This window comes from Puntigrus tetrazona, chromosome 22 (assembly GCF_018831695.1).
Source record: "Puntigrus tetrazona isolate hp1 chromosome 22, ASM1883169v1, whole genome shotgun sequence".
NCBI classification, from domain to species: domain Eukaryota; kingdom Metazoa; phylum Chordata; class Actinopteri; order Cypriniformes; family Cyprinidae; genus Puntigrus; species Puntigrus tetrazona.
In genome coordinates, this window is record NC_056720.1 from 11,147,412 (window position 1) to 11,162,385 (window position 14,974).

The window sequence follows — 14,974 nt, forward strand, 5'->3', positions numbered from 1 at the left end:
AAAGTTTAATAAACGAGAATACCAGAATTAAGAGCAGGACACATGGAAGCTTGACCTTGCAAAAAAGAGCGTTTTTTAAAAGTGAGGTGTTGTGGGAGTAGAGAGACTGAGAGACAGAGCGAGACAGAGAGAGACAGTGAGGGAGGGCATAAAGAGGTCATGAAAGTGGTTATGAAAGCTGTTGTGACCTAATCTTCAGTGTTTATGGCTTTTTGCAGTCGCAGAGATGCAGGCTGAAATTAGAGTGGGTGATGCCACAGAAGCACAGCAGAGACCACGGCAGACAAGAAGTAACTACAGTTCACCATCCCTCTAACACCCACTGAATTAAATCACGAAACTTATTTTAAACAACAACAGATGCATAACGTTTCATTGTCTGCCTATTTAAACACTGTAATTAAGACAGAATAATTTTAGCAAAACCTTGACTCTCAGTTTGACACGGGTAGGATTTTTTTAGTACAGCCAACAGGTTATATGGTGTGTTCGTGTGGTCCTGGGAAGATCGTATTTTCGTCGTAATTATGACGTTGAGTGCGTCCAAGTCACTTTTTATTCAACAAATACACCAGTGTTTTTATAATTATTTTACATATTCTATCATATTTTGTTAGAATTTGACACTGCATCTGTCTTGTCGACTAAAGTTTACTAATTAAAAACCTAGTTACCCAATCATAATTACTTTGGTTTTGCGATCGCGTGGTTTTAACTCGTAAGTGCAATCTTTCCGACTTGACGTACATACGCAGCACCATTAGTTACATAAATACAACTGAACTGATTTGCTAATTGCTAGTTAGCTGAAGCTGGTATTGGGGGAGGGGCAATCTCGTTCCTTAAAGGCCTCTGATTGGACAAAAACTGTTATAGAGCAACATGAGTCATCAGCGTTTTTGGTCCAATTTCTGGTAAAAAAAAATAAAGGTGCATTTTTGCTAAACATTCATTTTGTTGTACACTATAGTCTGCATATATCTGAACAAAAATACAGTAAAATGCTAATATCTCGAAATATTATTACAGTTTAATCTTTTAATATATTTGATTAGTTTTAATATATTTTAAAATGTAATTTATTCCTGTGATGCAAAGCTGATTTCCAGCATCATTCCTCTTCGTCTTCAGTGTCACATGATCTTTCACAAATCATTCCAATATTCTGATTTTGTGCAAGAAACATTACTATTATTATCCGTTTTGAGAAATATTACGTAACATAAATGTATTTACTGTGACTTTCAATCAATTTAATGCAAACTTGCAGAATGGAATGATCGGTTTCTGGTAATAATAAAAAAAATTATTTACTTTTAGATATTGTAACGGTTAAATAAGACAAACATGCTGTTTGTTGATATTGTTCGATAGGCTACTTAACGCGGCTTAGCTGAGATCAGCCAAAAAAAAAAAAAAAAAGCTTGAGCGCAATAAAACCGAGAACATATATTTACAACACTGCCACATATTGATGTATCTTGTGTTTCCACGAAGAAAATACCATCCGTTCTTTCAAATTAAGCTTAAATATTATGAATGGGAGTAGCGGTATCGCATCTGCCTGTCTGGGGTTTCGCTCAGCACTCGAATGCACCGAACTAATCAAAAGCAGGTATTGCTAAGAGCAACAAGAAAAAGCCTATTCGTGCATGAAAAAAGTCCCACCACATTGTGGCGGACCACGCATGCCATTTCGGTGATGTAGGTAGATGGAAGCGGGCCTCTTCGACTTGAGGGAAGCAGAAAAAGCAGCGATATTCTGTCTAGAGATGGCGACGCATCTGGTTTCCTCGCACCAAACTGTCGATTTTTGAGCATTCGGGATGGGGACAAAGGAACGAGACTGCGCGGCTTTATGGCGAATATACGGCAGATGACATTTTCGGTTTGATTGCGCGCTGAGAAATGCCAGCGGAGGAATTTTCCCGTCCCTTTCCGCGCCGTACTGTCATCTCATCCCGTCTTAGCGTGTCGCATTGTTGACTGCGTTTCTGTGGGTCAGGCCAGCTAACAAGATCTGCCTGTTCCCTTCCAAGGGCCTCAACACCCCTAAAACTGCGCATGCAAACACACACGCACACACACAACCCTCCCCCACTGCGAGAAGAGAAGGCATGTGGACAAACCGCAGGCAGGGAGAGGTACACAGGGCCAGGGCTATACTCTCCCTGATTACTGCAGGAAAAACACCATTGCCAAGCCGTTTCTCTTGCTTTCTCACTCTCACACACACACAAACGTGCTCGCAAACTGCTGTCTTGCACAGATACGTGCGCATTCAGCCTGTCGTTTTCGCGCAAAACACACAACAACACTGACAGACACGTAATTGGACGCGTACATATGCTTACCCAACAGGCTACCGGCGCGCACACACACACACACACACACACACACACACACACGCACCCACACAGAGATGTTCATTATTTCACCAGAAACACGCACACACAAACATTCGCTCGCACATAGTTCTTCAGTGACGTCCGCCACACACACACCCTCCTTTCTGACATACTACTGCGGCTCTCCCACACACACGCACACACACCTTCACACACTCTTAAACCCATAATACACTCAGACTCCTGTGAGATTCCCTCACACACTCCTGGAAACGAGCTTCTTTTGTCAAATAATCACTCTTGCACGTTCACACTCAAACAGATACCCACATCGACACCTTTTTAATGACCTGGCTTGTTTGTTTTTTTTGGGGTTTAACTGGGGTGATTTAAAATGCACTATTGAATTGAATCTTTTGGTCTTGGTTTTTTGAGGAAAATCTATAGAAGCTTGTTGATATCACGCAAAAAAAAATCTGAAATTATCTCTATGTATAAACGCAATTTAGATTTCTTCCCTCAGAGTTTTACATTTCTACCTGGAAATTCTCAGAATGCAGTGTTTACATCGTTACACTGTGACTGAAGACTTTTTACTGAAAAATGTCCGAATTGCAAGATGATCAAATGCCATATTACGAGTATAAATGGCAAGTGTCTCGCAGTTTTCACCTCTTTCCCAGAATTTTCGGTTTACGTTCAGAATTGCGAGCTACATCGTACATATATTTTTTTCCCACCTTTTTTCAAATTTGTACAAAAAAAAATATGTGACCTTTTACCTCACAATTTCTCAGTTTTTCCTCCACCTTTTTAGGTTTGGATCTCACCATTTGGTGTTTTACGTGGCTGAAATCAGCTTCATAAAACTGAGTAGAATAAATGCAGTCACGGGTAAGATGTGTCAAACGTATAGCTGAAAGCATTGTTAAATTAGGCTTAACGTGTGGATTAATATGTTGCATTAGCAGCGGTTGCTCATTGCCGCAGTACATCTTTGTAAAGCATCCGCACGTACATATTCACGCCTGTTTGCATATGCATGTAAATATGTAAATGAGGACGTGTGTATACGCGCAAGGTGCGTTACGTCGGGAATTACCGTCTGCAGAGTTTTTTTTCCCTTAATAGCCATAATCATTTTCTTTTCATACGTCTTGTTTTGCTTATAAGTAGACGATGAACCTCCTTTTAAGTTTTTGGATTTCGAAATATTCTCGTCCTCCTGAAAGCTTCATGAAGCCTTGTTCTTCATCACCATCCCAGATGGTTACCGCACGGGCTAAAATAAGCTTCACTTATTTTCAGAGAGGAAGGAAGTCCCGAAATCATACAGCGGTTTTTAAAAAAATGACTTGGTTTATCACGTTTTGACTTCAAAGTGTCACAGCTGAGCAAATGAATCGTGGCTCAAAGCATTAATTGCTATCGAAGCTCGTTTAACACATAAACATGTATAAATTACATTCCCCTCAAAAATGTCATTGCGCTCATAAAAAACGTGACCAAGACCGCCTGCAAGCATTTACCATGAATGGAATACATTTTTCACTTTTCTCAAAGCATTAGAGACACAAACCCCATGTGAGAATTATGTTTGATAACAATTATCTAACATACGATTAACTCTTAGCCGGTTTTAAACACACAAGTCCCACTCCAGGGTCATTAATTGTGACGTAATTTGCTGAATTGTTATTTGGTTCACTGTAGTAATTTATTCTCAAATTTCCAACTTTTTCACCAAAATTTATGATGAATTCTTAACCTGTTTTGGTGTTTATTCATACATTTATTTCAATAAAAAAAATACAATTTAATTTAATTTCGACAAGGAAAACTGAATTCTTAGGAGCTGCAGGCCTCTGTAATTTGTACACAAATTACGTAAAGTGCCATTAATCGCTCATTTAACTCATAAACGTTATAAATGATATTGATTTCGGAAGTGACACCCTCAAAGAGCCGTAAAAATGATTGCCTTCATTGAACAACAAATCTGTTTTCCTCCTCCTCCCATCCATTTCGTGCAATCAACGCACCAGAACAAGCTGCGGCTATGACAGTATGATCCATTTAAAGACGACCAGGGCCCGATTGATTATCGTCTCAGTGTCCAGGTACCAAATAATGAGATTTGGCTCAATTAGGCTACTTTCGAGGTGCAAAAGGAGAGTGAAGAGGCTAGCAGAGCCGGAGGCAGCTAATCCACACAGCTCTCGGACTGAGCGCAGTGGATTATACCCACTGCTGCTGTTTATCCTGCTCATACAGCAGCCATCCGCACCACAGACACCTCCTCAAGAGATAGCATCTGATCTGGGCAGAGCCGGTGTGTGTGTGTGTGTGTGTGTGTGTGTGTGTGTGTGTGTGTGACAAACAGCAGGACTCAGGTTTCTTCTAGGGCTCATCGCAGCCCAAGTGTCTGGATCCTGGATGTTTTTGTTTTAGTCTTCGTGTTAGAGTTATAGCACTAGCGATACCAAGGCCATGGGAACAATTCCCAAAGAAAACACATGCATTGTAAAGGCCGTGCACTCGCTATTGGATTTTTGCTCGGATTTTGCTGCCACAGATGAACTTTTGGTTCAAGACGTGGAACAAAACCGATAGAGAAGTCAAATACAAAACATAAACAGTTCGCAATCTACCAAATTTTCTTTAAAAAAAAGTTTAAGAAGATTGAATTGCTCTTTTTTTATTAATAAAATTGTATTTTTCTATACTGCGCTGTAATGCATATAATCAAGTTTAGTCAAGTCTTTTTTTGTGCCTCTGACTCTGAAAAAAATCATTCCTAAGCAGCTTTGCCGAAAATCATGATGTTAATGTCTTAACATCTTAATGCCTTATAGTTGCATTTAACAGATTACAGCTGGGCATATTGTGATCATACAAGCAATTAAGCAGATAAGCTATATAGTGCTGTCAAACAATTAATTGCAATTAATTAAATCCAAATGTTTTTGTTTACATATATTTGTATGTTGTGTATATTTATTTTGTATATTTAAATACAGTACAGTATGGTACGTATAGTATGTAATTAGAAAATATTTACATGTATATACATTAAATATATATTTATATTCTTATATTTTACATTATATATAAATATTAGTGCTGACAAATTATTATGCACATATATATTTAAGAAATATTTTTATTAAATACATCTATATATAATAGAAATTCTATAAAGATAAATATATAACAGTAAACACATGTAAATACTAACAAAAATACTGTATGAGTGTGCAATTATATATACATAATAAATATACACAGTATACACACATATTATGTAAACAAAAACTTTTACTTTTAGTTGTGATTAATCGCGATTAATCATTTGACAACACTATATATATATATATATATATATATATATATATATATATATATATATATATATATATATATATATACATATATGCTAGTAAATTTCATAATTAACTGCAAAGAAACAGCAAGTAACATACACAATAAGAATAAGAATTAATAAGAATTTCTTTATAAAAACACTTGAATAATCTTTAAAAGATCATTTTTACCGGTGTACGCAATAATGTATGCAGATCAAGTTGGAAATACGTAAATACAACTTTATAAGGGATAGTTCACCCAAAAATAAAATTCTATCATTAATTATTCACCCTCATGTCATTCCAATAGTCCAATGATGCTGTTCTAAAAAAAGTATAAAAAAAGGGTTGAATCCCCGATGTCACATGCATTTTATCGATGTCCTTGCTACGTTTCAGAGACTTGCTCCTGTAAGAACACTTGCTGTCTTTGAGAGGGTCAGAGAGCTCATGGGATTCATCAAAAATATGTAAATTTGATCTCACGGGTATCGATCATACTCTTTGGTGAGTAATTAGTGACAGAATTTTCATTTTTGGGTGAACTGTCCCTTTAAGGGTAGGGTAGGAGCTTTCAGTGAGGCCAGCTTTGAAAACACAAAATCCCTTGTCAAAGCCACGCCTCCCAAAACACATGAACACACATGGGCGGGCCGGAGGCTAACCAGATATGACTGGATGAACGTTTTATGGTTCTACGTCATCCACAAAAAATAAATACATTTCGACCACTTAACATTTCAGGCGGCTTTCTATAACCATTTATGTGTTTATGTTTTAATGCTAAAGATATGTCTTGACCACAGATTTTGTCATTTGTTCACCTCATCTTTTGTCTAATACGTGTTCTGCTACAACAACAACAACATGACAGAAGACAGGAAAGATCGTGTAATGCAATTTTAGTAGCCTGACAGTCGTGTAGCGAGGGCACGGCCTAAGTTGCATCGAATAAAAGCGTCTGCCAAATAAATAAATGTAAATGGATGTTACATGAGCCGCAAGGACTGTGCTGAGGCTGATGGGATTAGATGCTCTTGATTGAGTCTTATACCTCGGCTTGAACTCTTTTCATTTGGTTCAACTAAGAAAATTACACCTACGTCAAGGTTCATGTGGACAATTACAACGCGTGTGCTTGTTCCAGAACAAAGCCTACAAAATGCTCAACCGACTTCCTCGTAGGGATTTTCGTTCATTCAATTGCAGCTAAACTAGCCTTGCTGGCTAAACACGTTTAAATGCTCGTACCTCTGCAAACACGCAAACAACTCTAGGCATATTTAAATAACGAGTTAATCACACAATGCTTATTGTCAGTCGATTTGAAGGACACACTGTGTTATATCTGTCACCGATCTCATTCCTGCCATTGACAAAAACATCCGGCACATGTCGATCATCAGCTTGAACACTGCCGTGTTGGGTGTCCAAGTTACACCGAGAGCGTACACGGAAGAAAAAAGCGCATTCTTCTGCTAATGTGTGCACAATGAAGTACTAAGACGGACTTTTGTGCTTCGATAGTAATACAACAGCACTGCATTTGACCTTAGTCGGGTTAAGCCAGGTTCACAAAGTCTTTGGATCGCAAACTAAGAAAAAAAACCATTGCGATCCCACACAACGCAATTTTTCAGGAGGGCGTTTCTCTGACGACAATTTCTGCATTTCACGAACAAAGGTTCGACGGGGTGAGTTCACACGAGGCAGTTGTTCGTCAAACGCTCACGATCCAAGCGGTCTGCGTACTGATTTGCAGTGATCAAAAAGAAGAGTACGAAGGAGAGATGGTCACTTGCAGAAGACGTGCATGCGGATATTTTGTTGCAGGACTGTTACGACACATCCCACTAAACATCACTTTTTGCCCTGGGCTCTCTCGTTGGGTACATTTACATCACCCTTCAATCCAGCTAATACGAAAAAGGAATATATACGAAAAACGCAATCGATACAATTTATTCGCATTCTGCATTCAGACATCTGGCGTGCGCAAAAATCACACGATCGTTCTTTAATGTACTATAACCTCCAAGAAACACCTCAAACATGGCCGCTCTCAAGCATAAGGGCCTTTCCTTGTCATTAACGCTCGGGTGGATAAACACTGCACACGACTGTGGCGCTTCATATCTCCTCCGATTAAAAAAACGGCAATTTCGCAACACTTTTTTATTCACATTTCTAAAATATCGCAAAGGCTTTGCACAAAATGGCACGAAACGCTTTGCACAAAACCTGCTTGCCATTCAGATGAGTGAGATTAGCCTCCAATTTCAGGCAATTCAATTTTGTTTGCGACTAGATGTCATTTTAAATATTTGAAGGATAAAAATTAGGCCGTGAGGGATAGACTTGAAGTTTATACAATGACGCCGCACTGTATAAAGGTCACGAAATCGTGCAATTTTCACAACTCAGCAAACAAAGAGTTTTTATTAGTGCTGTCAAACAATTAATCGCAATTAATGGCATCCAAAATAAAAGTTTTTGCTAACGTAATATATGTGTATACTGCATATTTATTATGTATATATAAATAGAGGCGCATTAATGCATAAATTTAAGAAAAATATGTTGTTTATACATTTAAAATATTTATATATAATTTCAGTTATGTTAATATAAATGTGTTTATGAAAAATGCATATATAATTCAAACTAATTATTTTGGATGTGATTAATGGTTCGACAATGCCAGTTTTTATTAATTGGATTTTGTTTTATTTCATCGTCTGAATAATCATTACGTTGTTCACCCATGTGCTTTGCTGAAAAACGTACCAAATTCGGCCAGTTTTTAAAAACTGTTTGTAAATCTCTCTCGCTATATGCTATAATATCACCACATTATCACTATGCTGAAAAAAGGGGGAGGGGTACGTCAGTAAGTTCCAGACCTAGCGTTTTTGAATGCACTGTACTTCTACCTTTAATGGACTTCTTTTTATTCCTGTCACAGTTTACATACGGCGCAACCCCAACTATCGCTACTGAATCCACAACGCAAAACAGACAGCGAGACTGGTTGTACGAATCCTGAACGAATGACTCTTATAAGCTGGTTCTGTTTAGTGAATCAAATACACACAGCGCAACCGGTTTAGCCCAACTCCCATATGGACTCTTCAAAGGCCTCTTTGTACGTTGAAGGCCATTCAAAAATCGGTGGCATTTGCGGGATATTCCTCTATGCAAAAAATGTCAAAATGTCACAGGACCTCTCGTCCAAACCTCCACTCTCGACAAAGCAAAAGTGAACTCATCCCAGCCTGGTTGGATTGGGTTTTTCGTGGGGACGGGGGCCCTCTTTACTTTTTACGGCCTGTGTTGCAGGCCTACAGAGATATGGTTTCATTCTCCCGGAGCGGGACAGATCCTGCAGGCCCCGCTGCTGGCAGCAGCTTTTATTTGATGTGGACGTCTCGTGTTGGGTTTCAGCACCAGCTAAACATATGATCTTCATTATAGGCTGGAGCAGGAACGGATGGTGCTTGCTGACTGGTGATGCTGGACAGACAGAGTCGGAGCGAGGCGTTAATACAGACCATGCTGACATCCGCTGCCAAACTGGGGGTAAAAGTCAGCAGCTAAATCTGACATCAAACGCATATAGTATCTTCAGCGAAATCTGAGATGCGGTTTTATCTATGTGCTGAACTGTACCGTGAGATATCTGACGGGGTCTTGTAGAGATGAGGCGCGTGGAGCGTAGGTAACCGCCACTGTATCACCAATGTACATTGGGGCTGTACAATACATACATACATACACACATATATATATATATATCGCACTTATGCGCTAAATAAGGACATAATAGATAGCATTTTCATGAGAAACTCTATATAATCTCACTGAATTATTCATGAATCATGGTCTTTGAGCATTACGGACCACGCAGGATATTCAAGATTCAGGTATAAGGGAGATTTATCCAGAATAATGTTGATACGCTGTGCAGAGATTGCGCCACGGCAAGCGCAACCAAACAACTTGTGTGAATGGACTTAAAGTTCAAGTATCATGACTCAGATGATGTGCAGGTCTTATCCACGCTTGTCAAATACACGATAAATAGCGTGCTGTCTGGTGGTTTTCTGAAATGAGACTTCATATTTTTTTACTCTAATATAAATTCATGTCTTGATGTTCATATGGTTTCCACGTAAAGGGCATACACATGCGTTATCTATCTATATATATATATATAAAAGTATATAGACAATGATTGTATCATTACTTCATATTTTAGTATTATTTGTGCGAGTTTATTTGTATTGTAGAATTATATTAGCACTTTTGAAATGTATTTTTATTTATACTCTTTAGCGCAAAACTAGTGTTTTTCAATATATTTTTTTCTGCTGTCTATACTGACGACATATTAATTTAATTTTCATGATTTTCATGAGTGATCAGCCAAATGTGAAAATGTCGTCTCCTAACATGGCTGCCAGCAGTCCCTCCATGCCTTCGTCCACTGGTGTCGCTGTTGGACGTTAAGGATGAGTTATTCACACACTACTCAATCTCACGTTGAGCGATATTTTTTTCACCGTCAATTATTTCATCGTTTTATTCCTTCTTTTTCGGAACCAGAACTGGCTCCCATGCCTCCTCGGAGAAAACAGCCCAGGTTAGATGAAAGTCACCCGAGTTAAAGATGACGAAATTCACGAATACACGGGCGCCTCGAACGTTATTGCGTGTGAAAGCACGTAATAGCACACAAAAGGTCAACAATTCGGCAAATTATAGGAATTCTTAGGTCAACCACCTTTTAAATCTCTGTCACATCCAGAAGGTTTGTGTTTATTGAGCTGATGAGAGTCTAACTCTCTATTTCATTGTCTAGGCCTTAGCGTCTATTGTTCCCCTCCGTTCATGATCCAAAATATTTAGATCTCACATTTCCATAATATGATGGGACAGGAACATTCACATTTATTGCGTCTTTATCCTAAGTCCATTCTCTCCGTAAAATCAGAACGGCACAGTATTTTATAACGCTCCCTTATCAGCTTCGGGGTTTAGTTATTTACTTTAAAATGGACTAATTTCTTATTCTAGCGGAGGGGGGAACGGCTGCTGACTTGAACAGCTGCTTCATGACCCAAAAAACTGTCAGTCTTTCCCTGGAATAAATTGTGGACGGTTCCATTTTCGAGGAAGGGGGGACGACCGCGTAGAGAAAGACACGCGGAGGGAAAGCCGGCGTTAATTACGGCAGGATTTGTTTTGCGAAACAAACTACGCACGAAACACTTTCTTAAATACGCATCCGATCGATTAGAGCGAGCGTAAGGGCGACGTTCGCGCGATTAAAAGTTTATGTTTGTGCGTGCGCACCTCTGTGTTTTCTCGCTCCGATTCGGATAGGCTCATAGTAGAATCAATTCACAGAGAGGGGAGCTTGAAACCGTCTCCTCGTGCCCGCGCGCCGAGTTTGGTGAGCGGCGTGTTGGGTATCTCAGAGCTGAACTCTGGGTGTAAGATGTATGATAAGCTGTCCATCTCCTCACTCCATCTCCAGGAGACATATTAATTTATGTTTAAGTATTTCTAACATGAATGCACGTTGGAGAACGCGAGAAGCGGGCGTTGCGCGCGCATTCGCTTTGTTGCGGAAATTAAAACATTCTTCGCGTTCTTCAAGTTACATCTTAAAGTTTCTCTGCTGGCAGGGTTTTGAAACCTAGATCTGTTTTTTGGGGGGGGTTTTGCCGCGCGGGCGTCGACAGTATGAACGCAAGCGTTGCGGTTCCTTTTCCTGCTGAGGTTCCCGTAGGTTTGATGCACTTGGTTAATTTGATTGACAGCCTTCAAGTGTCACTCGTGCAACTCCTTTGTGACGTCACGCGCCTTTAAACTCATGAATTATGTATATTATGCATATTTATGAAGAGAAAAGGAAGGCGTTTGATGTGTACTTTTTAGTTTATTCTAAAAATTGTCAGACGTCAAAGTCATACCATGAACATATTTTTAAATTTTAATATATATATATGGATTATATTTGGATGTACATCCAAACATTTGGATGCAAAAATATACAGGCATTATGACACATGACTGTCTGACATTTAATTTTCCACCATATATTATTTTTGCTGTCAGATGCAGCTTGAAACGCAAGTGGCCATTTCTCGCGTGTAGATGTTCATACTGTTTAATTTTTTTTTATTATTCCAGATTACTGCTCTTTAATCCAACCTACAGTACCTAACCCAAGAGCGATGGCAGACAAATGCACAAGCATTTTAGGGTCGTGCATATATGGCGGTCTAAGAGCGGCCGCATTGGTGAAAACCTCCAAGAAAGCACCTACTTACGCATACATGAGATGATTATGGAAACCAGGCGATATCACATTCATACCACTTAGTTTCTCTCGCTGTTTTTCTCTCTCTCACTCTCTTTCGTTGTTCCGTTCATTTCTACGGGGCCCTGTGTGGCGGCGGGTTTGGCTCTTCAATGCACTGCAGGCTGACTTTACCAGCAGGCTGGGACTGATAAGGAAGTCGTATACGGTTGAAGCGAAGCTCTCGCCCCAAAGACGGTCTCCAGCTTCGCTGCCGCTGCGCCCCCTTTGGCAGCCCGCCCGAACTGCATCTCCGAACTGTGACACAACATGATTGATTTGTCAGTCGCACTGCACTTATTTTGAGGCGTTACGGAGAAGGACGTCACACCGGCGTCGATTTCAGGTAGCTGATAAGAATCGGCGAAAGTCATAAAATCATTTTCACGGGAACAAACAACCGCGCTCAGACGAAATAACATGAGGGAGTGACACAAGCACGAGTAAATAAGGCCGGTATTTTCATTCCGCCCGAACGCTACCACACTGAGATTACAAACCACCCCCCCCGTAATCCCTCCCACTGTAAAAATTCTCATCTAGATTTATTCTCGTCAGGTGCGGCGAGCCGCTGTTATTCAGAAACCAGCGCAGGTCTTCATCAAGCGCGGTGCACTCTGGGATAGGACTCGGGCCGTGCGTGGGGAAGGGGCAAACAGAGCAGAACAGGGTTCATGTAGGGTTGTTATTAGCTTTGTGCGTTAGCATTGAGTCAGATGCTTCGGGAACTGACCGTGTGAGTCATACGCAAACAAATCTATCTTTAGTTGGGTTTCTGTAGTCCCCCAGCAATCCTATTGTGTGGCATCGCAGTCCTGTCGACTATGTTAATGTTTGCACAGCGGCACAATGGTCTCTATCTGATATCCTCATCTGCTGCCTATCGGGTTAATACTAAACTGAGGTGACTAGATGGACCAGATAATAAGTAAAAGAACAGGAGCGAGGTAAAAAAAAAAAAAGAGCCGTATGGATAATAAAATGTGCATTAAAGGAGTAGTTCGCCTCAGAATTATCAGTTGTTGTTGTATACGTACATTAAACAAAATAAAAGGAGCTAAAATGTTCTTTGTACCACTGAAAAAAGAACGTCAACAAGTTTAGAATGGAGGTCAATGCACAGTGGTAGATTTGAGTGAAATTTTCCTTCAAAAATATACTTGCCAAGAAGAAAAACTGTTTAATTGCACAGGAGGATGTGACCTTTGACTTTCCCACCAGCTCATTTGCATTTTTTTTTTAAAAGACGTAATTGTATGATGTCTCTCCACCTTTTATTTTTTTAAGTAAGAGTGACCATAGTCATTTATGTCAGATTTTTTTTTTTTTAATTGATTCCAATTTCTTGTTCTGGAATTCATGGAATTCAGGAATTTTCCGAATTCTGAGAATCAATTCTGCAGCGTTATTTTATTTATTTTTTTAATTAAGGAAATGTTGCAGGAACATGGTTACCTATTTCCACCATGGCTACAAGATAAAGTGTTAAAAAAGCTTTAGGCTACTTGGTAAATATAAGGGTACATCTTTATGATTGATTTTAGGTGTTGCCAGTTACAATTAGCAAGGGAGAGGTGAATGAATGATCATTTGTAAAAACAAAAAAAAAGTAAAAATAACGTTTGAAAACTTAATTCCCAAAGCCTTACAATCAAGAAACTTGATTCTGAAAGCCTTTCTGGCCCTAATATTTTAATTTATTATCATAATCCAGGTTATAGGATTATATATAATTACATTAATGATATAGTTTTAATTATTCTTCAGGCTACCGCACAGGCCACCTAGTCGGAAGTCTTGCATATTAAAAATATAACGCGGCTCTCTGGAATACCCGATTCTGATTGGTCAATCGCGGTCTGACGTCCGGCAGTTCTTTTCGCGCCTCTCGTGTCACGTGCAGCCTCGCGCCAGTTTCTTAAACCTCAACGGTTGTTTTTTTTTTTTTTTAAAAACGACTTCGGGCTCAATATTTAGATTTTTTTTTTCGCCGAGGACGCTTTAAGAAAATACACAGGTAAGACGGCGCTGTTTAAATGTCACGCACACCGAGCGGCTTTGGGCCTAATGTGAAACCGGCCGGTCATTATCGCAAAATAAACCCTGCCAGGGCCATTCAAATCCCTCCGCGGCGCTTCAAATTATTCCACAGCTACTTGTGATGCACCTTGTCGTACCTGTTGTAATTCATCGATCGTATTAGTAGATAGAGGCAGGTGGGAAATGCTCCATAACAGCCGACGGGTACACGGAGAGCGCGCGTGACAGGGTGTTAAATCCGAGGGAAGCTATTTTTGAAGAACAGTCTGCTGGACGTCTCGCCCGAAATGCGCCGCTGACCTTCACGGGTTCGCACCTGCTTCACGGCACAGGTGGTTTGTTTTTGGAAAATACCCGCAAATGGTAAGAGACGCGATGCCTTTTGGGCCGTAAAAGTCAAGAGTTCGGGCAAGCGGGAGTTTCCGCGTGTCACGAATGGGGTTTTGACGCCCCGTGTGTAAAGCCGGGGTTAAATTGAGGGTATATAGCCGATGATTCATTTAAATTACATCTGTGTGCACGCGATAAAATAACCCCCGGGCGTCTACTGGAGTCTTTTGTGTGAAAGCGCGCTATCTAGCGGCTATAGTGTGCAAGTACACGTTTGCGCAGATGGAGGCCAAACTCACAACATCAAGCACTGTAGGTGTCTCTATAGGTGTCCAAAATCACATTTAAACGTCTTATAAATAAGATCATAAATAGAAATTGAACGACAAGTATAAAGAAGCTATATAATGCCAGTTATAGTCTAATTCTATTCATTTTGAAAGTAACAAAGCTCTCTACCGCCCCCTTGTGGTTAATAGTGACAGCAAAAAATTTACTTTAAAAGGGTGCAGGTGACTTAAAAG

General features: G+C 39.8%; 1 protein-coding gene and 1 long non-coding RNA gene across 4 annotated transcripts in view; both read right to left on the minus strand.

Moving 5' to 3' along the window:
• The window catches only part of LOC122327734 (CUGBP Elav-like family member 5), a 1,183,696-nt gene that overhangs the window by 680,285 nt on the left and 488,437 nt on the right, over window positions 1-14,974 (minus strand). The window lies entirely within an intron of this gene.
• LOC122327759 lies at window positions 8,376-12,318 on the minus strand. Its single transcript, XR_006247712.1, has 3 exons — window positions 12,098-12,318; window positions 9,383-9,465; window positions 8,376-9,226 (listed from the first exon to the last, which is right to left on the minus strand). It is a non-coding gene; the product is annotated as an uncharacterized LOC122327759 (long non-coding RNA).